Genomic DNA, 27,633 nt, shown 5'->3' on the forward strand with positions numbered 1-27,633 from the left:
GTGAGCAAAGAAAGAGGAGCCGGAGTCATCTCAGCTAACAAAATATTTACTGTGTAGAGGTCCTCATCTGAGCTCATTGCCTTGAGTTTCTTTATATAGACTGAAGGAAAAAAAATCATTTTTAGAGCATGATTCATATCACTGGTTTTAGATGTCTCATTTAGGATGGTGACATTAATTGCAGCCTGGAAATGCTTAATTCTCTTCATTGACTTACAAGGGAGTCTAGACACTATAGATCAGTTTTAGATGTCTATGCTGTATACATTTCCTTTTGGCCATGTGAAACCTACTTCTGATCATTTAATTTGTAATTCAGTGTCTTTAGCCAGCTTTATCTTTCCACCTTGCTTTAAAAATGAATATGCACTATTCTGGATAATTCCATGTTTATAAGCTTATTCTACTTCATCCAGCAAAACTTGACCAATTTTGGAGTAAAATGTATGTAATGTAATGAGCTAGTTAATCCCTAATCTCTCAAAGTAATGGCAAGGTAAATTTTACATCTACTTTTGAAGAGGCTCGATGGCACATAAAAACAAAACGTTTTATTTATCCAGTGTCTTTTTCTAAAGGGTAAGTACTATATAGTCCAGAAAACAAAACAAAAAAATCCGAACATTAAAGTGTCCTGTTTTAGCTGCTTCTAAATTCTGCCTTGCACCATCTTCAGTCTGAAAGGAAGATATCCCATTAGGCTTACACCCGCTCCAAGTCCTTCTTGTAGAGATGTGCCAAAGAGGACTTAATGTGAATGATAACTGAGACCAGAGTTTGTAGCATAGGTGGGAATTGGCTCTAACGATTCTTTCTGGCAGCAAGAATCTGTGAAATAAGGTCAATTAAAAACTTCTCTCTATCACATTGCTTGGAAGGGATTATGAATATGAGTAAAAGGTTAATTGTACACTGAAACTTTAGGCAATTTCTGCCTATATATTGTCAAGGGGAAACATATTTTGGCAGACATTAGGTGAACATTAATTCAGTCTTAGCTTACATCAGGCAAGCAGTAATGCTCTTTAAATATTGACAACAGAACTTCACACAGAGATCTGCAAATTTTGTATTTGGTGTCTAATTTGGTGAGCTTTGTATCTGGGATTATGTTCTTCTGTCATTGGAGCCAGAGGTGTTTAGTCTGTGAAATTCAGAACTGCATTTAGGTCTGGGTTTTTGGATGCAATGAGAATTTATATTCAGGTTCCACCTTTAAACTGATTTTTATGGCTTGGGAGTAGAAATCTTGGAGTTATATTTTGATGGAAACAACAGATCAATGCTTGATAGATGTAAAAACAAAACAAAACAACAACAACAACAAAAAACAACTAAGTTTCAGTACCTACTAGGAAAGAAGCAGAGAACAAGCCAGAAAAATTCTCTTTATCACTAAATAAATCCATAGTGCTCCCACATTTCAAATATGATGTGTGGTTCTGGTTTCCTTCATTTCAAAGATTTGTTTGAACTGGAAAAAGTACAGAGAAGACCAGGACCAACACAAGGAATGACCAGTAAACTAAAACTATTCACCCTTCAATAGAGATGACTGAAGAAAAATGTGACTGAAATTCCTTATCCATTCATGGAGAAGGCAAAAAGGGAATATTTTTTCTCTTTTACAGTAGAAGAACTAAATTTTATCAAATGAAAATAACTAGTCCCAACTACAAGATAAACAAAAAGAGAAGTTTACTTGTACAACATCTGGCTAAATTATTGGAGTCTTTGGCACAGAATCTTGTGAATGGTAGCTGAATAAATTGATCAAAGAGAAATCCTTCTGAGGTTATTTACTGCAAAGACCTCACTTCTGGCTAGGTTGATCCTTGAGCCACAGTTTGTTAGCAACCTAGGAAAGAGTCTTCTAAGAATATAGGTCTCTAGTTTTCCTGTTCCTATGCTCATCTTTTATGATAGTCACTTACTATCGAACTTCACTGAAGACAGGGTTAACACAAGTTAGATCTTTCATTTTGCATGATATGGCCTTTCTTATGTTACATTCTAGGCTTTGTCTTCAATAAAACCTTTTTCTTGAGTATACATGCTGGAATTAATTCATGTCTTCTAGCCCTGAATGACATCTTATTATTCTGTTTATGTCTATCCCAGACAGCCGGTTTGCACAGTAAATCTATCTGAGCTATTACTGATGACAGTAAGTCCTCTGCATAACTGTCAATGTTTTAAACACCACATAATCTAATCTGGTTGAGGACTATGGAAGACAGGTGCTTTTTGATGGTCTGGCTGACAACATTGCTATTATATTTGAAGAAGCATCAAAGACAGACAAGGTATGGTTGCCTTGTGTGCCCAAGCTGTTGCTAAATCTTTTGTTAGCCTATATACAATTTTTTGTTGTTTATTTGGCAAGAAGTTAGTTTATAATGTCCCCATAATATCTTTCTTTTCCTGCTAGAAAAGACTTTTGTTCCCTTTAGACTTCCCTTATATGGACTCTTATGTCACCATTGTGTTGACGGAGTGGCTTTGATGGCAGGGTTTCAAAACCCAGTCGCCTCTGTCAGTCAGTCATTGAGTTAATAACAAAACAAGGACTGTTAAAGGTGTACCTAGGCAAAGCAGAACTGGAATTACAGGAGAATAACTTCTTGAAGTGCCCAAGGGGAAAGCTGAATAAACAAGGGCTTCCAGTCTGTTCAAAAATGTGTCAAAATGACGTCTGCAAAATGTAATAATGGCTTAATAGAAACGCAGGACGTACATTGTCCAGTAAAATATGAATGTAAACGTTTGGAAAATTGTTGTACTCCTAACAAGCTGTTTTGGAATCCATTATTTGACTTGGATTTCACTGAGTGTATGATGGGGCTTTGTTTAACGTGGAGAGCCAATTTCCCTCATTATTCCAGTTTACATTTTTATTTTCTCAGTGTGTTCGTATCATGATGGCATTTGGCATTTCTCAACTTTCATTTTGCATTCAGAGTGAGACCTGGATTAATCCCTCAGCTGATGTAACACCAAACACTTCATTAGCACCAGGCTGATTTACATCTGATGAGGATGTGATTTTGGGACATTTTGACCCACAATTATTTTTCCACTTTCATTTCTTCTTTCTTTCTGCCCTGTATTTTTCTAGCTGAAGAAGAAATTCTGTTCAACACATCTTGAGATCTACATGGACATTTCAGACTGAAGGCAGAGTGCTGTCTCTCCTTGCGAGACCAAGCATTTGCTTTTGATTTAATGAGAGGTTCAAATTAAAAAAAATAAAATAAAACTCAGTTTAAAATTGTACACAAGAATTTTCTTAGACTGTTGCTTTAAAATATATCAGAGATATATTTGATGTTTTTGCAGCTGTATGGCTCTTATACAGCCTAAGGACCATTTATTGGAATTTCTGACTGAAGTTTTGTTTTTATAGGTGTGTAAATGTGTTATCGAAGGTATTTTGGCATTTTAACCAGACTTAAATTTTGTCGACTTTAGTTAAAAATGTAAGTCCCTTTTTTTACTCTTCAGAAAGCCTGTTTGCTTGACAGGTGCTGTTGGTCCCACAGTGAGCCTTTCAATGAGTTTATTTTTCTAAGAGTTTGTTTGGATTAAAAAATAATAACAAAATGAATTAAACTCCCTACTTTATTACACCACTGTAAACCTGGACTAAAGTCTTGAAATTGAGAGATTTTTTTAGCATTTGCATCTATGTGCGTGAAAGCAGAAGGTTTACTTTGAGCAGAAACAAAATTTGTTATGACACTCAGCATGAAATCTAGTCTCTCCTGGTGTTCATAGGGCAGTTGTCTTTTTGTTTGTAGGAATGGTTTCATTTTCCTTTGATGAAGTAGAATTATGTTCACAGTATGAAACTGTGAGCTTTTCAAGTAAGAACTGATGGCTCATGTTTTGAGCACTGTGTTCAGCTCTGGGGCCCCCAGCACAGGAAGGACAGGGACAGCTGAGGGGCTGGAACTAGATGATTTTTAAGGTCCCTTCCAAAAAAAACCATTCTATGATTCTATGGTTCTATGATTCTATGGTTCTGTGATTCTATGGTCTATGATTCTATGATTCTATGATGGTGGTATTGCCCTAATGGCAACATGCTCCTCACTAACTCACTTGATATTTCAATAGCATAATATTTTTTTCTGTGGCCAAGGGAAGACCAAAGGAACTCAGGTGAATATGAGATGATGTTCTGATTCAACCCATTGGTTACTGTTTGATTTTATGATGGAACAAAAGGGTGAGTAGAAGAAATAGACATAGTGCCTGGTGGGAGGGAAAACATTAGTTTGTTGGGCCAACAGATAAGAAGTGCAATTGTTCTCACTGAATCACAAAATACAGCTGTTTCCATGTTTTTTTCTTCCCTTGATATAGTTTCTAGTATAGCCTGCTTTCCTGAGTGTCAGTGTGTTGGTCTGGAATGAGAATGCAACCACTTCAGTAAGAAGTAGATATTTATATATAGTACACACACACATCACTCAGCAAAGTGTTAACAAAAATTGCTCTTATATTCTAATTAAGGAGATTTAAAGCCTAGTTTCTTGCCACCTCAGTCAGTGCAAGCTTTGCCCTTGACATCATTAGGAGAAAGACTGACTTGATCGTTCCCAGGAGTCCTGTGGAATAGTTCTCCAGTCCTGATTTATCTTTACTTTTGGCTGGGTTGAATCCATCATGTTTGTCTTATTTGACAAAAGAGAAGGGTACGCATATATGGGTTAGCTCTCAAGTCTGGTTCTGCCTGCTCTTTAGTGTGCAATATATATCTCGTTTCTTGCAAAGTCCACTAGAAGCAGGATGAAGTAGATATGTTCCATGCTGTTGTGTCCAGACTGTCTGAGCCAGTTTATTTAAACCCAGCTCAGACACACACTTTCTGCTCCATGTCACAACTACAGGGGGAATAGGTGATATGACTGCTTTCAACTTTAACAAACCCAGCTCCATCAGCCAGGTCACGTTCTCTTAACTTTTAACCTTTCTTGTTCTTCTCTTGACTCACTCCAGTTTGTCAACATTGTTTTTGAAGAATGACACTCAGCCTGAACATGTAAACCCAAGTAAGTCTGGCATCCCAAGTACAGTTGAATAGTTTACTTCTTCACATTACACACAACACACACACTGATGTCCAGAAAAACATTTATTCTTTCCTGCCACAATATCAGGTTACTGGCGTCTCAGTCTGTGAGCTGACCTCCACTTAGGTTTGCATAGCTGACAGCCAGGCAAACTGAATTCCAGCCTAAGAGCTCACTCTACAAATCTTGGCTCATGCAAAGAGTCCATACTAAACACATTATCACTGGTGGCACTTTAGTTAACCACACTAAGCGGTACTTGATCTAATTGGTTGCTCAAGACAGAGCATGCGTGAAGTACACTAATTCAACACTGATTCATCACGGACCACTGTGCGCCACTCCTTTGACATCCCTGCCTTCAGGATGGTCAGGGCTGGCCTTGGTTCTCCCTTTACTTCCTCTCCTTTGATGTGTGACAACCCCTCTTGCCCACCTTGCCCTCTCCCTCTTCTTCCTCTGTGTCGGATCTGACAACAGAGCTGGATGTTGATGATTCAAGACTTGGTGCAACCCCAAGCCTGTATTTGTGAAGAATAAATTCAGACTCTGAATGAACACCCATCTTGCAGCAGACGGGTACCAGGTGGGTGTTGGAAATGTGGAACGTGAATTCATTCAAAGGATGCTGGGGCTGTAATTTACAACCTCCTGGTGTATGTTATTTTTAAACACTTGATTCATTAACACTTCTCTAGATGTTAAAAGAGGTTCATAAATCGATTGGTAGCCAGGAAAAATGAGCAGCAATGAGGTCATTTCAGTTGGAATGGACTCATTACCATGCCAACTGTCAAAACTTTTTGAAGCCAGACTTTTTCCTTCTCCCCTCTTTCAAACAGTCAACACAGGCTGAGGGTGCTTTGGTTACATTATTTCTGGTAGGATGAGAAGAAAATAAAGAAAAGAAAAAAGAACATCTAGAAAAGATGTGGAGACAGCAGATTTTCCCTGAGATCTGAGAAGAACTTTAACTTATCTGAGAAGAAGATAAGTTCACTGATCTTGGGTTTGTTTTTGTCCCAGAAATGATGGGAGAATCTGTAAATTTGTCCCTTAGTAACTGCATACTGAAATGAGGATTAGCTCCATGCTCTTTCACTGCAGCATAATTCTCATGTTGTGGCAGGGACAAATATAGGTGGGCATATTTCATAGTGTTCACATGGTATCTCTGATATAAGCTTTGATGAGTCCAGTCAGCTAAGGAGATCCCCAGCTCTAACCTATGGACAGAGGCTGCCATAAAGAGATACGAGCATGTACCTGAGGACAGATACAGTCTGTCTTCTAGGTCCTGTTTAGACAAATGGAAAGCAAGATATATTTGGGACTTTGGGCTAGCGAAAGAATATGAATGCTTCCATTGGTGTGTTTATTTTCGATCAGGTAACACGCCATTATTCTGTCCTTCCCATTCATCCATTCTTGCCCTTCTTATCCTTTTCATTTTATGATAGTGGCTGATTGCCTGATCAAAGGAAGCTCTGGCTGGGATTTATCTCAGCTAACTGCGGGCAGCCAGAATACAGACAGGTAAATCTAAGTTAGTCACTCTAGGCTCCTTTTATTGTCAACAAAGATAAACAGGTATCTCCAGAGAGCAATTAATCTGATACTTGTTTAATATCTATATTAGGCTGAGATGAATCACCTTCTCTAGATGTCTCTTCCTCTCTATTGACTGTAAAGGGAACCTAGGCTGACTAGCTTAGATGAAGGCATCTGTGTTACAGATGTTTCAAGATAGGTAGATAAATCCAACCTCAAGGGAACCCCAGTCCTGAAAGTGTAAATGGGTGAAGATTATAGGAAACCTGCTGCAGAACTAATAATAATGTTTGAAAAAGAAATTAGAATGTCTTAGTGTGAAATGTACAGAATTTTGTTATGAACTCCATGATATCCTTTTCAGCACATATGGAAAACGCCAGTATGTATGTTTGAGACATTGGTACCATGTGTTGATGTTGGATGATGTTCACACATTGCTTATTTTGCTATAATGATCCCCGTCAATTCACCACCTTTGTGCTGCTGATGTAAACTTTGCAGTGTCATCATGTTCTTCCTACTTGTCTCTGCCTCTAATTAACTGATTTAAGTTAGAGAACCCAGGAAACATAGGTTTAAATCAAAGGATTTGGGCCCTAGTTTTGAACCTTAAAGTTCCCAGTGTCTAAATGCATGAACCTGCACAAGGGACTTTGTCTCCCACAGTCAAGTTCTTCAGCAGGGAGATTAAGCTTCTGTATTCAGACACTTCAGTAGGGAAATTCTTTCTCCTGGGGAAAACACCTACTGATAGGATGAATGACCCATCTCCTTTTCTTCCTTTAAGTATAGACAGATCCTACACAATTGATTTTGACTAGGTAACTAACTTCCACATCACCAAAGACTGTAATGTCCATGTTCTCATCTAGTTTACAAAGCACTGGAGGGGATAAACAATGGGATATGTGTATGTCTGCAGGGAAGGAGGCAAATTTCTGCTGGAGAAGTGATAAAGATGTTATGATCAGAGGTGTCATTCTCGCTTTTCATTAAGGCTCTGCTGAGTACAAAGGAATCATACATCACCAGTTCTGCTGCTAGTATTGTTTCCACCATCACTGGTTAATCAAGGCACTGTGGATATCAGACTAGGGAAAGAGCTTTAGCTAGTAGCTTGCCTTGTTGGTAGTTAGGCTTCTTTTTATCAGAGAGGAGATGTGAGCCAAGATAATATGAGCCTCATTCTCCCCTCGTTTGTATAGCTTCTTTTGACACTAATGGTAGTTACATATCAGTGTTACCTTACAGTTGTCATTGTCTGTTTTAGGCAGGCTATTTTAAGAAATTGAGGTCAGATGAATACTTACTACACAGCCAAGGTTCATCAGACAGTAATTCCAGGTGACTGTGTTAACATTACTCTGTGATGAACCCCTTCTTTAAGACCAAAATATTTCTTCTTTCTTAGTCATTTTCACAGACAAATAGAAACCAAAAGATATCTAGTTTAGTTTCTTGTAGCTGAAATAAGGGTGAATCTTTTTTTTTTCTTTTTCTTTTAAATCTTTCAATCTTTGTCAGTATATTTTTATGACTCAAAAACAACCCAGAAAAAGATAAGCTGAGTAAGAATACTTCTCTGCTGCTTACTGTATTTCAGAATTAATTCTTTTTCTGACATTTTGTAACAGGGAAATTAAAGTCTATACAGCTGTCAGTGTAAATGATCAGATTTCCCTCTTCATACATATTAATACCACAGTGCTAAAGACCAAGAGCATACTTGCTTCTTCTGACTCTCCTGTGAAAATATTTTACATAGGCAACTCACAGCTGTTGTACGAGTGCTTAAACAGGGCTTATGAAGAAGGTGAATTTGTGAGGCAGGAAATGTTTATTTGTCCTGGGATTCCTTCTCTGAAGGTATGAATATCATCATTTCCTGTTTTCTTCATTTGTTACTCAGAATTAAAACAGAGAAAGACCAAAAAAACAAAAAAAAAAAAAGAAAAAGTTTTTGTTCCTTAGTTTGACTAGAAAATAGTCAGGAGAACAGAGGCTGTCAAATTTTCCTCGAGGGATATTTACTTGATATACATGCACAGCTAGACAAGTACAGGAAGAGTTTAATTACCTTCTAACTCTGGCATAAATTGAGACTAATTCCAGGGAAGGCAATAGAGCTACATTAGGGATAAACTTTAAATAGATAAACTGGAGAGCAAAAGTATCCTCATTTGATGGGTGGGGAAATGAGATCCACGGAGATTAAAGACTGGAGCACTAAGAGATTTAGAGCAAGCACTAAGGTACCCAGCTCTGAAGGAGGCCCAGAAGCCAAGGCTAGCTGGGTTCCTGGGGTTATTCCCATATTTTAAATTACTCAGTTTGAGTCTGCCTCTCCCTGTGTGAAGTATACGGAGAGCTGGCTCCAGGACCCACCTCTCTCAGGGTGCCCTGGGGAGACCAAGCCCTTTGCACTTCACCAGTGTGAAGTGGCATTCAAGAACTGGTTTGCAGTGGAGGTCTCTAGGTTTAGCCCCTGTTGTATAGAGTATGGACATCAGTGTCTCTTGTCCCCTGAGGGAGCTGGTCCAGCCAGGGGGTGTAACCTCTCTGATCTCAGGACCCCCTCCAGGTCTCTGACAGAGGCATTTGCCATTCCAGTTTTGACAAGGAGCACAAGTAGGTGTCTGAAATACTTGCTTTTGAAACCCAAACACTTTGGAGGGCTGCAGGTCATTTCTTGGCTCTCCTATTAAATAACTGAGCAGAGGGAAGAGCTGGGATGGACCCCTACTGCCTGTGTCTCTAGGAAATAACTACATGTTCTACCACAAATCTTGTGGGGCCACTTCAGGACAGATTCTTCCTCTGTTGGCCAACCTGAGCTTAACCCTCACTGAATTTTTCCCTTCACCAGCTATCAACATCCTCTTCCTCCCTCCTCATTTTTCCCATTCCTTTGTTTCTGTAGATGCTCAGGTCTCATTAACATTTCCAAACCCCCACTGGTGTGGGAGAATAAAATACATGTGGTTCACTATCATTAGCAATAAATGTATTTTGATTTTAAACTTTTATTTCATTGGTAGTCTGGGAAATTTATTTATCTTTAAATTCCTCTCTCCAAACAAACACATAGTGAAAGAGGCCAATTTCCTGGTCTTTTTCATGCCTTTCCTGATACACAACCCACCAAACTAATAGTTTCATGCTCTCAGTTTCACACTCCAGGAATGACACAGAAATGTACCCAGGACACATGGACCAAAGAAAATGTACAAGGAAGAACAGACTTGGCTCTTACTATTATACCTTCCAGGAGGAATTGATTTTTTTTTTCTTAAAGCTATTCAGTTCAAGGAAGTAGTATGCTTCTCTCACAGACAATGTACTGCATTTCTGGGAATCCTCAGTGGGACCATTCTTCTCTCTTCCCCCAGCCCAGTCCTTTGTCTTCAAGACACCAAAGTGTAGTGAAGTGACTTGGTCAAAACATGATGCTGTGTTTCAGAATAATAAGGCATTCTGAAGGTGAATTCAAATTACCTACTGATGTGTACTTTACAGGCCTGATTTGTATGTTACAGGCATCCAGCCAGTACATATAATAACCATTTCTAATAACACACACACACATATATACTAAAATACTCATGGAAAACATAAAAGGTAATCTCCTTAACAGGCAATGCAAAATCTATAGTTTGTTCATTGCACAAACTGTCTCAGCTAATGTTTTGCACAACAATTGGTATATTTAATGAGAACTTTATACAGTGTTTTATCCAAGGTATATTCCTAACAGAAGCCTGTGATATCTCAGAAGTCTTTGCTATTTCCATGAGCAGTGTTTCTTTTTCTTCTTTTTTTTTTCTTTTTTTAAAATTTTATTTTTATTATTATTTTTTTTTCCTCCTGCTGTTGTTGTCCAGCCCAATCTGTGTTAACAGACTAGGCTGGACATTTACTTCTGGCAACAGCATAATTTATTTATATTCATCCGATACAGCCTTTCAGTAACTCCATGAATGCAGTAATCGGGAAAATGAAACTTAAATGAAAGAGTGCATAGAGCAATTTTTTCCCTTTTTTTCTTTCTTCAGATGCTGTCATTGCCTCTACCTCTCAGCTCCTTTCTGTGCATTTTCTGTATCTATTCTGAATTTCTTTAAAGATGTTTATACTTCATTCTTCAATCCCTTTTGGCCATCTTTGATGATCCTGAATAAACTTTGCTTGCTGCTCTAATCACAGCCACTTTCCTCACCTATATTCAAACTGGAAAGCCAAGTTGTACTTTTCTGAGTGGAAAACCTTTCCTCATTCTTGATAACATTTTTTTTTCTAAGGAAAGTCCTCAAATATTGAGTATACTTTGGAAAGTTGTCACAGGTTGGGTATATACTTTATGGGGAGAAAAAAAGAGAGATGGCAGATGTTAGTAATTCTCTTTTTTATTAGTAGTGACTCTGAAATGATCTCCACAAAGACCCAGATCCTTCTCAAAGACATGGAGAAACTACATCACAGAACAAAGGTACTGACTTGCTAAATAAAGGTCATGCTACAAATGAGGATAGAAAATAGAAGAGGTCAATGCTTGCAAAATTAAGCTATCTCCTGTAGTCTGAATCTGTTTGCACATGTATAAATCATGTTGGATCTATATAACAGAATATAGGCAATATTAAATGTTTGGTAGCCCCTCATTTCCACTGCTCAGTATCAGGTGCTTCCCAGAATGGTGGTAGAGTTTGTAGAACAGGTGGTTATGCCAAGAGATCCCAAGGGCTGTGTCTTTATAATCCTTAAAGAAGGTTTTTGTCTGTGATACAAGCTTGAATATATTTAAGATACATTCAAAACAAACCTTGGTGTCTCTTTACGCTTTTCAGTTAAACTCTCAGATTATCAGGAAAATGCTATATGGTAATATCTGGCCTGAGGACAGTCTTCATGTCAGAAGTCCTGTGTTCAGCTGAACTTCTGGCTGCCTGACTGAGTTACTGCAACTCTTCATTTGGGGAGGAACAGAATAGTACAAACAAAATAAACCTTCCTGACTTTCTTATGGAGAGGGTGGGACTCATCCTCCATTATTCCTTTCAGGCAAATGTATCTTTATGTGGGCATGCAGGGTGTGGCTGTGGTAGGTTGGTGTGTGATGCCAAGTCAAATATTTGGTTTCAGGAGGTTGTTGTCTTACTGCTTCTTTCAAAGACACATGGATTTGCAGAGTTTAGGACCATTGTGCTTATTAAGGCCAGTCCTTGATAGAAATAATCCTAGTTGGCTTCATTCCTGCTCAATACAAGTTGCTTTCCTGTTGGCATGTGCGGCCTATGAACTACAAGTGCTTCGTGCAGAGTAGATTCAAAACATAGGTTTGAGAATAATCTTTGCACATTCATTGGTCATGGGTCAAGATCTGGCTGTGAATGCAGACAGCCTTTGGTCCTGCTAACGGATACAGCTTGAGCAGCAAGTCCACATCCTTTGGAAGATCACTGTGCTCTACTGTGAGTTTCCAACTCACTTTTAGGCAGCTGGTCTCATTGCTAGTTTCTCATCTCTATCTCTCAGGCTGCTGGTAAGAAAAAAAAAGCCTAAACCAAGAATATGAAGTTGCTGCCCAAACCTTCACTGGGCATTCTCAAAGTCCAAAAAATTAACCTGTACTCTTGCCATTCAGATACTCTTTCCAGGGGTTGCATGGCAGGTCTGTACGTAACTAGCATTTCTCTGAGAGGTGATCTGCTAGTTCATTTCCAGTCTGAATTGGACAGAGGTATAATTTCTCCTGGATATCCAGATATATTTTGTTTCTTTGCCTTTGCCCTTGCTCCCCCCCCTCCCCCTCCCCCTCCCTCTCCCCCTCCCCCTCCCCCTCCCCCTCCCCCGCCCCCGCCCCCTCCCCCTCCCCCTCCCCCTCCCCCTCCCCTTCCCCTTCCCCCTCCTCCTCCCCTCCCCCTCCCCTCCCCCTCCCCCTCCTCCTCCCCCTCCCCCTCCCCCTTCCCCTCCCCTTCCCCCTCCCCCTCCCCCTCCCCCTCCCCCTCCCCCTCCCCCTTCCCCTTCCCCTTCCCCTTCCCCTTCCCCTTCCCCTTCCCCTTCCCCTTCCCCTTCCCCTTCCCCTTCCCCTTCCCCTTCCCCTTCCCCTTCCCCTTCCCCTTCCTGATCCTCCATGGTAAATTTGGCTTTCTTTTTGTTCTGCCTCACCTTAAATAACACTCTAACACTTCATGGGAACATTCAGTCAGGTGATCTAGACCAAAAATGTAGAATTCCTACCCACCATATCAAGCCCTTCAGTTATATCTCAGATGAGAAAACATAAAGGCTTTATTCATATTGTGTGCTTGTGTAAAGTGAAATGGAACTGAGGACCTCATGGTACCACAGAGTGAAAAAGAAGTCATATGCTAAGGGAGTGACAGTCTTCCAAGGGATTCCTTTCACTGAACATATGGAGAGAATTAAATGTGCCTCTAGCCACTATAACCTAAATCCAACTTTGGCCAAGAATAAGAAATTAATGGAATTATACTTCTGCCATTGCAATAGCCTTTATCTCTGACTGTCAGAATCTGGAGGACTCCTTCTTCTTAGAAGATCCTGGGTAAATTTTATTGTGATGAGAAAAGATCTTAATTGAGTTATAAGGGCATCTACAATCCAGACGAGAAAAGTGTAAGAAAAAGTTTAAGAAAAAGCAGGAAAATGAAGCCTTACAAAGTTCACTCTTGTTTTAGCCATTGAGATCAATGTCAGGAAAAAAATGCTAAAATAATAAAATATTTTGTTTTCTTCTCATGTTTCTCCATGATAGGGCTAGATACCTTTCTGAAATCTATATTTCACTTAACCAACTTGGACTTGGTGGTGACTATTTATCCCAGGTCTATATGGTAAGTAAGAACTGGGGAACAAAAAGTTGCTTCTGCCCCTCAAAAGAGTTCTTATATGAATCTATTCTGTAAAAGCCAGAGATTTTTCTACTCTTTTGACCATTTCTTAGTGCAAATCTGAAAGACAAGCACAACTAATGACGTGGGATAAATATGGGGGAAAATAATGTGGAGGTTGTCATAATATTACAGAAGTCTGAAGCACTCTCACCTTCAGCTAGAACACTGGAATCAGCCTGGAAAAAAAAAAAAGTGGTTTAAATACAAAATATGTTGTCTTCCAGCCAGGTAGGTGTTTTGTGCCTTTGTCCAGATAGACAAGATGACATGAGTCCCACTCCGCTCTAAAGTGAGATCTAGGTAAACCTTAGGGAGTCCCTGGCTAGGTCTGCCACCTGCCATGGTCTTAAGGGCTGCACAATGACAGAGATTCCACAATCTATCTCAGACTTTCTGTGATTATGGTTTAAGACCATCTTCTGAGCAGATAACCTAAATCCTTTGTGCTGCAGATCGAACCAAGTTTTTCTTGACCTGTCCTCCATGCCACTGGAGAACAATAGTTGCTGTCATCTTTAAAACAATTTTTTATGCATGGAAGGAAAGCCAGATTGTCCTGCTTGAACCTTCTCCCTTCCAGACCAAACAAACATAATTTCTGAAACCTTTCCTTGCAGGTCATTTTTCACTATCATATCTCTTCATCTATGTCCCCAGTGAAGAGTGAAGGCAAAAGCTATTCATGATATTCCCTGCCAGACCTTGCCATTGTGGAGCAGAGAAGAGAAAAGTTTATCTCCAGTATTGTATAAAGGTTGCAGGACGACATTTTTGTCTCTTGTTACTATTGACTGATTTTTTAAGTTGCCTGTAGTTTCCAGATCCTGATATGTGGTGATGTTTCTAGAGAGCTCCCACTATGTTAGGCACTTATATCTTTGTCCTCCCAGGTATATATTTCTGTGCTTGCCTGGGTTAAAAATAACTTTGTATTTCTGACCATTTCTGCTGTTTACCAAGAAAACATGAATCTTGATATTTTCTGAAGTTTCTGAAAACTTTCTTGAGATAATGCCATATGCTGATTCTATACAGGTACTATAGAAGGCTTTTTTCAACATCTCATCCATACTTCACATGTCAACTCCCCTTGCCCCCCATTATAATTTCAGGCTCTTGATAGCAATTTTTTGAGTAGTTCTTACAAGTAAACCTGCACCTGCTTTTCAGTGATCATACTCAGGCTCCAGAAGCTTGGTTTGCTGATAGGAATGACTTACAGAAATGCGTTGCAAACCTTAGAAAACTTCTGTTACACCAGTTTTTCATGTTCTTTCCATCCATCATACCAACTATCCTAGCATTAAAGGGAATCACATTGATTTGACATGATTTGTTCTCCCACAAACTCATGTTTCATCTCATACCCAAACAGATGCAAGCAAATGGTTTGGTGAATAATGTTTTCTAGTATGTTTCTAGGCATCAAAATGAAATGTAGACTGGCTCATAATCATCTGGATTTTCTTTTTATTAAAATGACTCCTGTTCTTGTTCTCCTGAAGCGCCCACACATTCTCTGCAAGTTCTCAAATGCAATTTCACAAAGGGAGTTCTGTGACGCTCATAACCACATAAATGTCCAGCTGCATATCTTTCCCCAACTAAGACCATGGCTCATGGTGTCCAAGCACACAGCAGGGATCTTCCTTCTTCCTTGACCCAATGGCTTGTTCAAATTATGATCCACCAGCCAGCTGCACCTCTCGGTGTGTGGCCTTTCTCCTGTCTATATCTCTACCTTTATGCCATGAGTTCTCTGGTTGCACAGTCCTGGATATTATCCCCTCGTGCATCCTTGCGGCAGCAGTATGAAATAAGTTTGAAAGATGTTAGGTCTGTTTCATACAAGGATGTTGCAAGAAAAGTACAAGATGCAAGCATGCCAAATGGGCATCAGACTACCAAAATGAGCTGCATTACCATCCTGTATCACAACAGCAAAACAAGAGGACTTTCAGCAAAAAATGCAAGTCAGCCAGTTTAAAATAGATCAAAGAAAATATATTCTCTACAGTGTATTTTCACATGATATCAATGTGATGGGATGGATCTTGGCCTTCTTATTCCAGACCTATTTTTTCTGGAGACCGAGAGCCATATTCCTCACAATGACCAAGATCCTAGAAGGATTAAAAAGAAAAATAAATACCATGAAGAAATAATTATTCAATAAAATGGTCTTTAACTAGGTTGTGTTTAAATGCTGCAACCCCAACCAGCTGATGTCAGAAGTTAAAAGGCCTCAGTTGAGGTGCAGAAAGTAACAGGCTAGTGAACACTATTAGATGAAACGGGATTAATCTCAACCGCTAGATCTCAGTTACTGTTTCTGCAGTGGAAAAATGGTAACTGCCAGGCAAGGAAAGGTAACTTCTTATAAAACATTTCACATTGTTGTCTGAAATAAAGTGGACACAAAATTAGGTGGACAAGGAATAAGTTTGAAAAGTTTATTAAAATTGCTGGGCATAAATAAATTTCTAATTATGAAGAGAGAATAAAAATCTCCGGACAATTCACAATTCTCTGCATCCATTATCAAACCCTTTTATTGCTGTTTACATCACAAAGAGGATACGGAAATAACTAGATGAGTGATCTAATCGGAGTACCACCGACTGTTTTTCTACGTTTCTTTATGGTCAATGTTGCCTCTTTTTACTAACCTGCTCAGTTCTGGGTTTGTAGATTGGAAGTGGTTTTTAATTCCTATTTTGTAATCACAGTTTCTCACAGCTGTGCTTCTTCTTCAGTACACAGACCCCAAAGGAAGCAGCAGCACTGGTACTGTAAGAAATGTAAAGAAACACCAGAGAAGGAAACATCTGATTGTGATCTTGTCTAGTAGTAGTTTACACACAGTTTTCCTAGAAGTAGATGGTACAGATAGTCAGAGCAAATGTTATGGCTTCTGAGGCCTCCAGAAATTCTTACCAAAAATGTATGAATAAAGGATATTGGGTGGGAGGGTGCAGATAAAACGAATTATTTTAAGAATTGCCTTCAGTTGATCTGAAACAAAAACTTTCGGTGCTTTTTGTCAATGAGATAAAAGGAAGTGAAAAGAAAAAGTGCAAGGCTGTTCAACCCACAAATATGCAGGTTGAGCAGGAGGAAACTTTTTAGTGTATTTACACTAAATAACTAAATGTTAAACCTAATGCCAATCACAAAATTTATCTGAGTCCTGCTTAAAAGGAAAACCCCATCTGAAAATGAAAAGGAGCCAAAAAAATAAAATAAAATACATTGAAATGATGATTCCCCAAAATGAATCTGAGCCTGTGAGAAGTTTGGTCTTTTTGGGCTGCCTTTTTTTTGATGAATATGAAGGCAGTTTGCTCAGCCCTTGTTCTTTGTTCAAACTATTTGGTGCTTAGGTTTTCAGTTTCCTTGCTGGCTTCCTCAGTTCGCTCACTGTTGCAGCTCTCTCGCTGTCTCTCTCCTCTCCTAGCCCACTTGCAGGGACACTTCTTGCAGAAGGAGCTGCATTGTTTGTAGGCAAATCAGGTGTCTGAGCTTTTACTAGACACGACTTCCTCTTGAACACAAAACTGCACTTCCAGCAATACATCATTGCCATTGTACAGGTTGGTTTGCAAAGAATTTTCTGAGGTCAGCATCCTTTGCTACACAAGGCCAGACCTTCAGTTATTACCTAGCTTATTATGAGGGAAATATACAGCTGGCTGTGGGGGCTTTTGGATAATGGGTCTCTGCTTCTGGGAACAGCTTTGGTCCAGTGGGGAATAGTACAGAGATCTGCAGGGGCAGGAGGAGCTCAGACGGAGCTTAGCTCCCCTCTTCTCAGATGGCTAAATTGTGGCTGGGATATTTTTCAGCTGGTGCAAGGTGGAGCAGCCTCCTTGCTGTTTTGTTCTATATCTGGATGGATTTTGGTCCATAACTAGGGAAAATATAAAGGTGAGGTGGATGCCTTTAATTGTGAGGGCAGTGGGGCCAGGGCAGTTTAACACCTTATAGCCTGGATGAGGCTGAGAGCTTGGCACAGGTTAGCTGCTCACTAGCCGTGCTACCTCAGGGCCAGTGTACAAGAAAAAAGGAGGTCTAGGAGGCACTCTGGAGGTAGGGGTCTCTCATGACCTGGGCATTTTTCTCCAGACAGTACAGTTTCCTCTCCACCCTGTGCATTGCTGCAGGTTGATACAGGTAATAAAGCAGTGTTTGATCATCTGAGTTGGCTATATGGGACGGGAGCTATGATATGGTCCTAGGGTATGTTTTGGTAGCACATTTCCGTATGGCATCATCAGGAATAACAGAGTTAGTCCAAGAATAAAGGCTCAGAGCTGATCTGGCAGCTGTCACACGTGACTTTCAATTGCTGTAAACATCATTTCAGGGCTTCCCAATTCCCTGAAATTTTCCTGATGTTAAACTAGCAACCAGTGAAATGACCGCTGGAACAAAGTGCTGGGGAAATATTTTAGTTGACAGGACATTTTTTTTTTAACTTCTGACACAGTTCCAGCGCTACATGAGACTTTTTCTGGTACATTGAGGAGGGATTAATGGTGAAAATTTGGCCTCATAGCAAGGAGTGGACCTGAACTCAGCCCATTCAGAAAAAGGTATTTTTCTCAAAGCAGAGCTGAGCCTGAACCATTATTTTCTTGGGTTAGAACAGGAACCAAACCATAACAAATTCCTTCAAGTTAAACTGGAAAATCTACTGATTTAGTTCTTTGGTCAGAAGGTTGGCAGAAATGTGCTGTGAATGGGAAGGTACATCAGGCATGCTCAAGGCTGTTTGATAGATCCTTGTTCTTTCTGCTTTTCTAATTATTGATGAATGCCTGTGACAGACTTCACTGGTCAAAACGGGACGACATGAAGTGCTTCAGACAGGTTTCCTGGTGCTTTCCATGGAGAAGATATGAGAAAAACAAGGTGGGAGGTCTCTTTTTCCCCTCTTCTTTCTTCTTCATTCCATATCTCTGAACATTCATACTGATAATTTAGAGTTCCTACCTCCCCCACTGCTTGATCCCCAAGGTGCTTGGGCTAGAAACAGATCTGATGGTCAGCATCTGGTCCAAGAAACCACCTTTTCTCCTTTTCCCCACTTTTAAAGCTGGAAGGGTTGTAGCAGCAGCAGAGGACGTTAGCAGACCCGTGCGAAGTGCAGCCGAAGCAGAGAGGATGTGTAAAGCTGGTAGAACGGGTAGAAGAGAGGAAGAATGAGTTAGCCTTTTTCACTCATGTGGGTGGGAGAAAGGTAATGCTATTAAACATCGTTCAGCTCCAAAGTAGTGAAAAAAATGTACATGACAGGCTGTGAAACTTCCTGTGAATTTGACTCATTGAGCTAACATTACCTTTCGGTGACTGGAGCGGCAATATGTAGTCAGCTGGCAACACGCTGCCAGAAAGGGCAGTGAGGGAGCTGTATCACAAATGTTCATCTTACTATTAGGATATCTTATTTATCTGTGGTTGCAGGAATAATATACTAAGCGTGTGGCAGTGAGAGCACCAGCGGGTCAGAGCACCATGTGTCCTCTCTATATGCAATAGGAAGCCAAGGCCAGCTCTAAGCACGAAAATGTCAGTGGTTGCTTACAATAGCAGTTTGCCACAGCTGGCAAAAAAAGGCCATGGGCTTGTAAAATACTTTGCCTATGCAAAAGCAGGCTGGCAAGGGAAGGGCAAGGATATACAAACATGACAAGCTCTGGGAAAAACAGCCAGGCCTAGCAGCTCTGGGAACTGCAAGGCTAACCCCAGGGCTCTCCTTCCCTCAGTTTGTCCCAGTCATGCCCCTTTCCATGAGGAGATCTTTCTCCTCAGGGTTCCTCGGGAGAAGCTGTGTTGCCTCTGCAGATAGAAATCAAGAAAAGCAGTACCAGAATACTCTGTTTCTATCTTAGTGAGACTGATCACAGAATTGCTTCCAAGGCTGCTTTGGTCAATGGAAATCCTTGCTTCCTTCAAGGAAGACTCTGAGGACATCTTCAGGGGAGTAGATTTTAAGGAGCATCCTTGATAAGGTGGGATAATAATGTGTTTGTTAGCACTTGAAGATGATGGTAATAGTTTGGAGGTAGGTCATCAGATGATAATGCCAACAACAGTTCCCTCAAAGCTGAAGAAGTGGTGGCAGTCGAGCATGTGTTCCTCATCTTACGTAGGTTTTCCAAGGAGGTTTAGGGGGGAACCAGAAGGCTAGCCATGGATGTGACCTGGTGGTGAGAGCATGCTGTGGAGCCTCTGCCATGAGGCACATTCATACTGAGAGGGGCCCTGAGTCTGACTCAAGCAGCCCATGCTTTGAAGGAGGGAGGTCGCTTTTCTCTGCTGTGAGTGGTGGTCACACCTCAGCATTTCCCAAGTAATTGAGTGTAAGCTGTGGAACTCCTGCCTGTGCCCACTCAGCATGGCTGCAGACCGTCCCTGTCCCTAAACCCTTCCAGACATCAGATGGCATCAGACTGCTAACTGGAGAGATAGGAGGAGATTCAGAGTGCACCATTAAGAAAAGTGTTGGCTTTCTTTTTACCTGCCCTAGTGACTTGTTTTGGTTTTGAATAAGATTTTTTTTTTAATGTTTTAGAATTACTCTATACCCTCAAATACAAGTGGGTGATGATCACCAAGGAGCACTGTGCAAGGGTTAAAATTAAGAATTTAAGTATTTTTTCCTATCTGGGGAAGTAGAAAGTGCCATACTCAGAAAGCAAAGTCCTTCATAAGCATTCCACCTCCTCTTAAAATCAGTGACAAACCAAATGTCTTCTCCATGGCTGGGCTTTGGCCCTTGCAGTTCAAACAAGAGCATTGGGGCAATGAAGTCATTCTGCTTTCCCACTCTGGATGGAGACTGCGTTGTAGGTGTCCCCTCTAGGGCTACTCCATGCAGGGATGCCACATTCAGGTCCTGGTGGGTTTGGGATGGGCTATGCAGGATACTGCCAGTGTTATTTACGATGCAGACACCCGGCCACTAGGAACTGTGCTGACACCACCAGATGGATTACATTTCCTCTACCAATCAGCTGGGAGAAGCACAGTTCTGAATTTCTCTGCTTTAGGCTGAGTGCTCCAAATTGGGTTACTTTTGGAGTTGTACACCCCTTTCCTCCTTCCATCCCTCCCCCCCTTCCCCCCCCCCCCTCCCCCATCTTCTCCTTCCCTCCTTGCTGCCGCATAATGCTGCGGGGAAGAAAGCAGGGATGACTGACACCAGATTTATTTGAAAAGTACTTTTAAGACATCAGCCTGGGGACGCTGTGGGAAGTCTGGCCCCAGGAGGTGAGAGGTAGCTCGGGAGTCAGGAGAGGAAGGTGGAGCAGGCCAGTTAAAGCCAGGTTAAGCCAGCTTTTCTGTTCGTAGCTTTTAAAGTTGAAATCCTGCTGCCCTCAGCTAATCTTACATCTGCTTGTCAAATAACTGTTGATTTTACGTGCAGGTAATATTGTGTCTTAGTGCAACATATTTGCAAGCATATAGACATAAAATGATAAGTAGAATAAAGAATAGGTAGATACATACATGAATTGATATGTCACATGAATACTGTACTGAACACTAGGGTAGTATTGCTTGAGTGAAAAGCAATAAATAGTAAGATGATGGAGAAGCTGGAGGAAGCACCTATCTTCCTACCAACCTGCCTAAATCCTACCTTGTCACAGAAAGCCCCTGAAAACTAAGTCACCTGGCTGATTTTTGGGCAATTGCTTGAATAGTAAATAAATACAAAAGTCTTCTTCTGCCCAATATCAAAATCTTTGTGTTTGACTCTATGCCCACTGAAACAAATGGGTCTTGGATGGTCTTTTATGCTGGCTTTTGCAAAATTTCTGTCTAAGGCATATTTGCAGTAAGAATAACAACGAAGAAGAGATATATCTGTAGCAGATTTTTATTACCCTGCGTGATGTTTTGTGTACAGAGGTAGTACTTGCAGATACCAATTACAGGTCATATAAGGAAAGAGCCCCTGCTATGAGAACTGGACTTCTTTATTAGTCTTTAGATTTCTGTGGGTATTTGATATATATTTATTTATGTCTACATAATTTATCTGTGTATTATAGATATGTATTATAGATACATATAGACAATATAATATGTATTATAACATATATATAGTTATCTATAGATATTATACGTGTGTGTGTATGCATGTCTGTGTGGTGTGTGTGTATTAGGAAGCTATGTGTATATTTGGAAAAATCCTCTGTGTTGTATAATGCAGACAGGCAGTCAAACATTCGGCAAGGATTCCAGGCAGTGTGAAGGTAAGTTGAGTGAAAATGTTTATGTGCATGTTCAAAGCTGGGGAAGTTTGAATCTTGTACAATACAATTAAAATGTGTATTTTAGTGATAACTGAATCAGAAATAAACACAAAGAAAATATGAAAGAAGAAAGGAGGAAAAAATTACGCACTGCCGACATGCTCTGAATTAATTTGCTAGGTAGAAACCATGATGTCGATGTAGATACTATATCTGCAGCTAGCTCCACAGTGAGAGGAATAACCTCTATCTAATACTGTGTTGATATGAAGGTCTTTGACACAGTTTGACAACATGAGTGATACATTAGAGTTAAAAAATAGCATTTCTGCATTATAGGGTCCAAAGGAAATAATTTATGCTGCAGGCTTTTTTGTTCTAGTGACGATTATTTTATGAGAAATAGGTTTTGATTTCTAAACTTAGCCGTGCTGCCCACAAACGGTACTTTCTGGGGATTAACGATTGATCTTTCCATTTCTCAGCTTTTCTTGGTTCTCTTCACATCTTCTGCTTTCCAATGCGTGTGCGTGTGTGTGTGTGTGAGCTCTGTAGCCAAATGCGGAATAGTTGTCTGGCAGAAGCAGCAAGCCACAGGGATACAGACATATTTCTGTCTCCAAATTTTAGCATGTCCTCAGTCTGAAGACCAACGATGGCTGAAAGATTAAAGTTTGACCTTCATTTCTGTTGTCCATTGAAGGGATAAGGGGATTCCCTTTCATTGGTGTTTTGAACTCATATTGGCTGAAATCAATATCCAGGCAAAACCTCTGCTGATTTGAAAAGGGGGGGTCAGAAAAAAGATTTCAGAATTAGAAGGGCAGCTCAGGGGAGTGCTCAAGTTTATGCTGAAATCTGTCCTTCATGAGATGGAGCTGTTAACCTTTGTAATTTAGGGAGGCAACTTGCATGTGTTTTATGTCCCTCCAGTCCAGGCAAGCCATCAATAAATCTTTCAGGTGGGCAAAACTGGTTGTGCAATTGCTGGTGAACTGCTAGACAGTTACTAAGCCCACTTCTCTAATAATTGATCATGCCCTTGTATACTTATTGTCTATACTTTGACCCATTTATGCATCTCCTGAGGGGCAAATATTCATCTGGTGGAACTCTAACTCTGATTGTCTTCAAAGGGTGACTACTATATTACCTTGAAATAACGTAAGCCTGGACAGACTTTCCTGGAGCTGGCTGGACACAGCAGAAGAGCCCTTGTGAAAAATGCTATTCTGTATCCTTCTAGATGCAAATTTACTTCTTCAAACTTCAGATTCATATTAGAAGTGCTTAAATTGGTGATATGTTCCATGGTTGTCTTATGTTTCCTCTGTAATTGACAGAGCTCAATAGTCACCTGCTGAGGGTGATTCACCCTGTCTCATGTATGAATTGTTCTGTGGTTATCACTATCTTACCTCGGGAGTAACTACCTGCCTAAATTAGGTGATCCTGTTAGTGCCTTAGGTGGGATAACCTGGTCCTTGTCTTGAATACACAGTATACCTCAAGTATCTTTTAGAACAGAAAAAGAGGAAAACAAAACAAAACAAAAAGAATGGCTGCTACACCTCTGCCTGCTCATGCATTGAGCCAGGCCAAAACACCTGAAACAAGTGAAAGCATTTGCCATTCATGATTTCCTCATTTTATTATTATTAATTTTTAACATCATCATGTGCTCAGCTGACACAGAAAACACCACTTGACCCAGTCAAATAATGGCAAATAATCCAGTTGAGCAGGTAATGGTTACCAATAGGTTAAAATATGTTAACATAAACTGCTGGGGCAGTGTTTTGAAAAACAAGTGCATTCTCAGAAATCATGCGTAGTTACAGAAAAATGAAGATCAGTGACTGAATAATTACGTATTGGTATATCATTGGATTCAGGTAATTCAAATTATCACTAATATTTTAGATGGCCTACACAGCCAATGTGCTCTCTGGGGACCAAGTTTTGCAACCAGTGACCGTAGAGTGGACTGAGGCACCTACAATCACATCCAGCCACTTTCTGTGAGCTGGATCACCAAATACCTGCCTGGGTCTGAAAAGGATGTGGGTGGCCTTTTTTACAAATCTAGAGTGAGACTTAATCATACATCACATGCCTCCAGGCAGACACTTTTCTTGTTCAGCAAATAATAAGTACCTACAAAACCGTACCAATACCATAAACATGATCAATAGTACAATAAATATTCTTTATAGGAACACTCCCATCTGTGATTTTCCTTCTTGTTTTAGAGATTAGAAGAGTACAAATAATTCTGAGCTTTTATGATTTAGTCCTACTTCTATTTCACCACCCTCTTTTCCTTGCTGACTGTTGCGAGAAAGTTGTTGCTGAGCCCTGATGACCTCTGCGCCTTAAACTCTGTGCTAATCTCGGCATACTCCTTTGCATTTCAGTTTGCTGCATGCCTTAAGGTGAGACTGGCATGTCTTGCATTGCAGAAAGGAATTTCGGGCTCAGAACCTGTATTTTTTGGAAACGCGTTCTGCTGGTGGAAGCACCAGTGGTTCAGGCATATCTTACTTTTTTGACATTGCAGAAAAATAATGTTGGGGCTAGGCAGCTGAAATCTTCCCTCCACTTTGTAGATGCTTTGAGAAAGAAAGAGAAATGGGGAAGGTGGAGGTTGGGAGAAAGTCACCATCCTTTCCTCTCCTATTGCTTGAAATTAAATAGCAGCATTCAAGGGGCAGTGTTGAATTTTTGGACAGCTGCCTGGCCTGTGTTACTGCTCTTTTTGGCTATGTTGATTTTGTATCTCAGGAAATAAGTTAGAGAGCAAGTTGAAGTTGCCAGACCTCCACTATCTAGCTTTGTGGAGTCAAGATGCCTTTATGCAATGCAGCACACCAAACTGTTTGGCGTGCCTTCAGATTCTATTTGCATGTATTCTTGGGTCTTTCCTGGAAAAGATGTCAGACCATTTGATTCGTATGCCTTCAGTCACATGGCTTTGCCACAGAAAACTGGAAAAATTGGTGCCCGTTGTGTGCCCATAGTACACATGACCTCCTGAGGCTCATTGCTCCCATAAAATCTGTGTTTCAGCACAATTGTGTGATCAGGCTTTGGCCATGAATCATGTCTGGGTTTAGCATAGTCTTCGACTCCAGGTATTTGTAGTGAAAGAGGTTTGGCTTTAGATTCAGACAATTACATTTATATACAAACGGACTTTGAAGAATGATTCAGCTGTGTCTGCCACATACAGCCCTCTTGGTGGCCGTGATTACACTCACTGCATCTTTACTTCTTTACCTGAGCCTATGGCACTGTGAAGTCCCTGCATGGGCCCCCAAAATGTTGAATCAACTGAATTTCCTCTGTATCATTGTTCTGTTGCGTAAGGACTAATAGGAATAAAAACTTATAATGGGGAATGGACATCCTTAGATGTACATCTGGGCATCCTTAGATGTCAATCACAGGACCAATTATCCAAAGATTTACAGCATCATTAAGGAGTTTTTCCATTGACTTTGTAAAGGAAGGAAGGAAGGAAGGGAGGGAGGGAAGAAGAAATAAATAAATAAATAAAAGGAACAGAAAAGGAAAGAAAACAGAACAGCGAGCAATTCTCTTCAGAGAAGTAGTTGTAGTTCATTGAACCTTGTCTTCCTTTTGCCTCCCTGCTCTTAGGTAAACATTTGAGTGAAGTCCAAACCAAATACACACACCAAAATAGCATAGGGTGTAACTGATACAATCTCCAGTACTAACAGAAAAAACTACTTTGAAGGGGGAGGAGAGAGACCTTTTCCTAGAACAGCTATTGATTGGGTGAAGGCTATCGCTCTTTTGACTGTACAATGGGAATTAAGTACTTACTATAGCAAGCATAACAAAATGTCCTGTTCTAGAGATGTGGCACTTGCTAGGTGGTAGAGGAGCTCTAAACATTCAGTGCTCTTTTACAGTGCTTCTTTTGAAATTGTTCTAATGCCCCTCATAAAAGTTTTGACCCCACATACCAGGGTAGTTAATTAGGGCATCTTTCCTAAGCAGTAGCAACTTGTCTGAATGGTGTATGTGTTGTAAGGAGGGGGAGAGGATGAATGGCAGCGTAACAGCAGAGAGGAGAAATTCAAGCCACAGCTGTCAGTAACTTTGACCCATCTGCAAACCAAAGACCACCATGCAGTGCTGTGCACACACCTAAGTTCAAGGTTTGGGCTCTCACCTTCTTGGTTAGGTGACAGAGGAGACTGATAGGGCCAGAGGAGCATTTGGATATTAATCAGTCCAAGATAGCCTAGCTCATTTAAATGCCTTAAGTTAGCCATGAGGAGGCTCAAAGCTCATCATTTCATGTCAAACAGCTGCTTTGAGAGGCATCACATCTAATCCACACTGAAGGAGTCCTCATATGCCTAATGTGTCTAGACATACTGGATTTTAATATCCTACAACTTGCAGGAATCTAGAGGTGAAGGAGACACCATGGTGGTCAAAGCCTATGCTGCATTTTCACAGGTATAAATCAGCGTAACACCACCCATGGCTGGAGCTGCATATATTTACACCAGGTGAGGATCTGGCTTCTTGCCAGTGCTGGCTGCTACAGAAGATACAAAAGACCTTTAGATGAGGAGGAGGTTATAGAAGGGAGTGGTGGCTTTTTATGAAGATGGGGCTGAGCCTGCTTTTGGGACAAGTCCATGTAGCTGTTTAAGGAGACAGCAAAACCCAGGCCTGATGTGTCTGACGCACCTGATCTTGTTTTCTGAGGATGAAAAAGTGATCTTCAACTTCTTTTGCAGTTCTGCACATGGGCTGCACCTCATACTTTTATGCTGTGCCGTACACAGTTCTCACCATTGCTTTGTGTGGGGTACAAAACGTTCCTCTCTGGAGGAACTGTGATGTTCTGGGAGTGTTGCTGCTGGCTGTTAAAAGGCTGCTGCTTTTGCCCCAGAGGACAGGAGGGGTACGGATGCACACCAGATTTCTGCATTGTGTGAAAGGAGCCTTATAATTATCTTATACATTACAGTTGGGAGCCTTAGGCAAAGGGTAGGCTCCTGTGCTTTCTCCTGACCCATTGTATGAAGTTTCATGTGACACAGGGTGGGGACATGGCTGCCTTTAGACGTCTTGGTCGTGTAATGATAGTCATTACGTGACAAATGGGGCTGGGCCAGCCTGCCTGGGCATAGGTCGAGGTTGGACCGTGTGGCTGCAGGACATGTTGGGCGCTGTGGTGGGGAAGGAGCTGGAATACCACGAGGCTCTGGGACCCATGGCCTTGTCAGAGGGCTTCAGGGGTGGGCCATGCCCTGTGGGGGTCTGTGCTGCATCCTGACATCTCTTCTGAACGTGGAGCCCACGTGCTGCATGTGGTAAATTCTAAACCAGCTGCCTGCCACTGCTCAACCCAAGAAGGAGAGCTGTTTTCATGATCTCCTCCTTACTCATCCTCTGATGAGGTCCCACCTACCTTTTTTCCCTTTGTTTCCAGAGACAAGTCAGCTCAGCACCTTTCCCCACCTTTCAGCTTTGTCTCCACGATGAAGAGCCAGCAGGAGCTGGTGTACCACACAGAGCCACCTTCTCCACGGTGGTCCAAAGTCTCTCTGGATAAGCCAAGATGTGTTAAAATAGGAAACATAACACCTCTGTATGAGCAGATTGTGTTTAGCTGTTGTCACTGTGGTATAATATGAGAGGATTTGCTCTTGCAAGGGGGGACAGATGCACTGTAATCCCCTTTAGCCTGGTCCAGTGCACCATGTGTGGTCTGGGTGCTGAGGTGCTGCTGCAGATCAACTGGCTCGTTCAGACCGTGGTTGCACCCAGCCA

Source organism: Anser brachyrhynchus (assembly GCF_964034855.1).
Source record: "Anser brachyrhynchus genome assembly, chromosome: 1".
In the NCBI taxonomy this organism is placed as follows: domain Eukaryota; kingdom Metazoa; phylum Chordata; class Aves; order Anseriformes; family Anatidae; genus Anser; species Anser brachyrhynchus.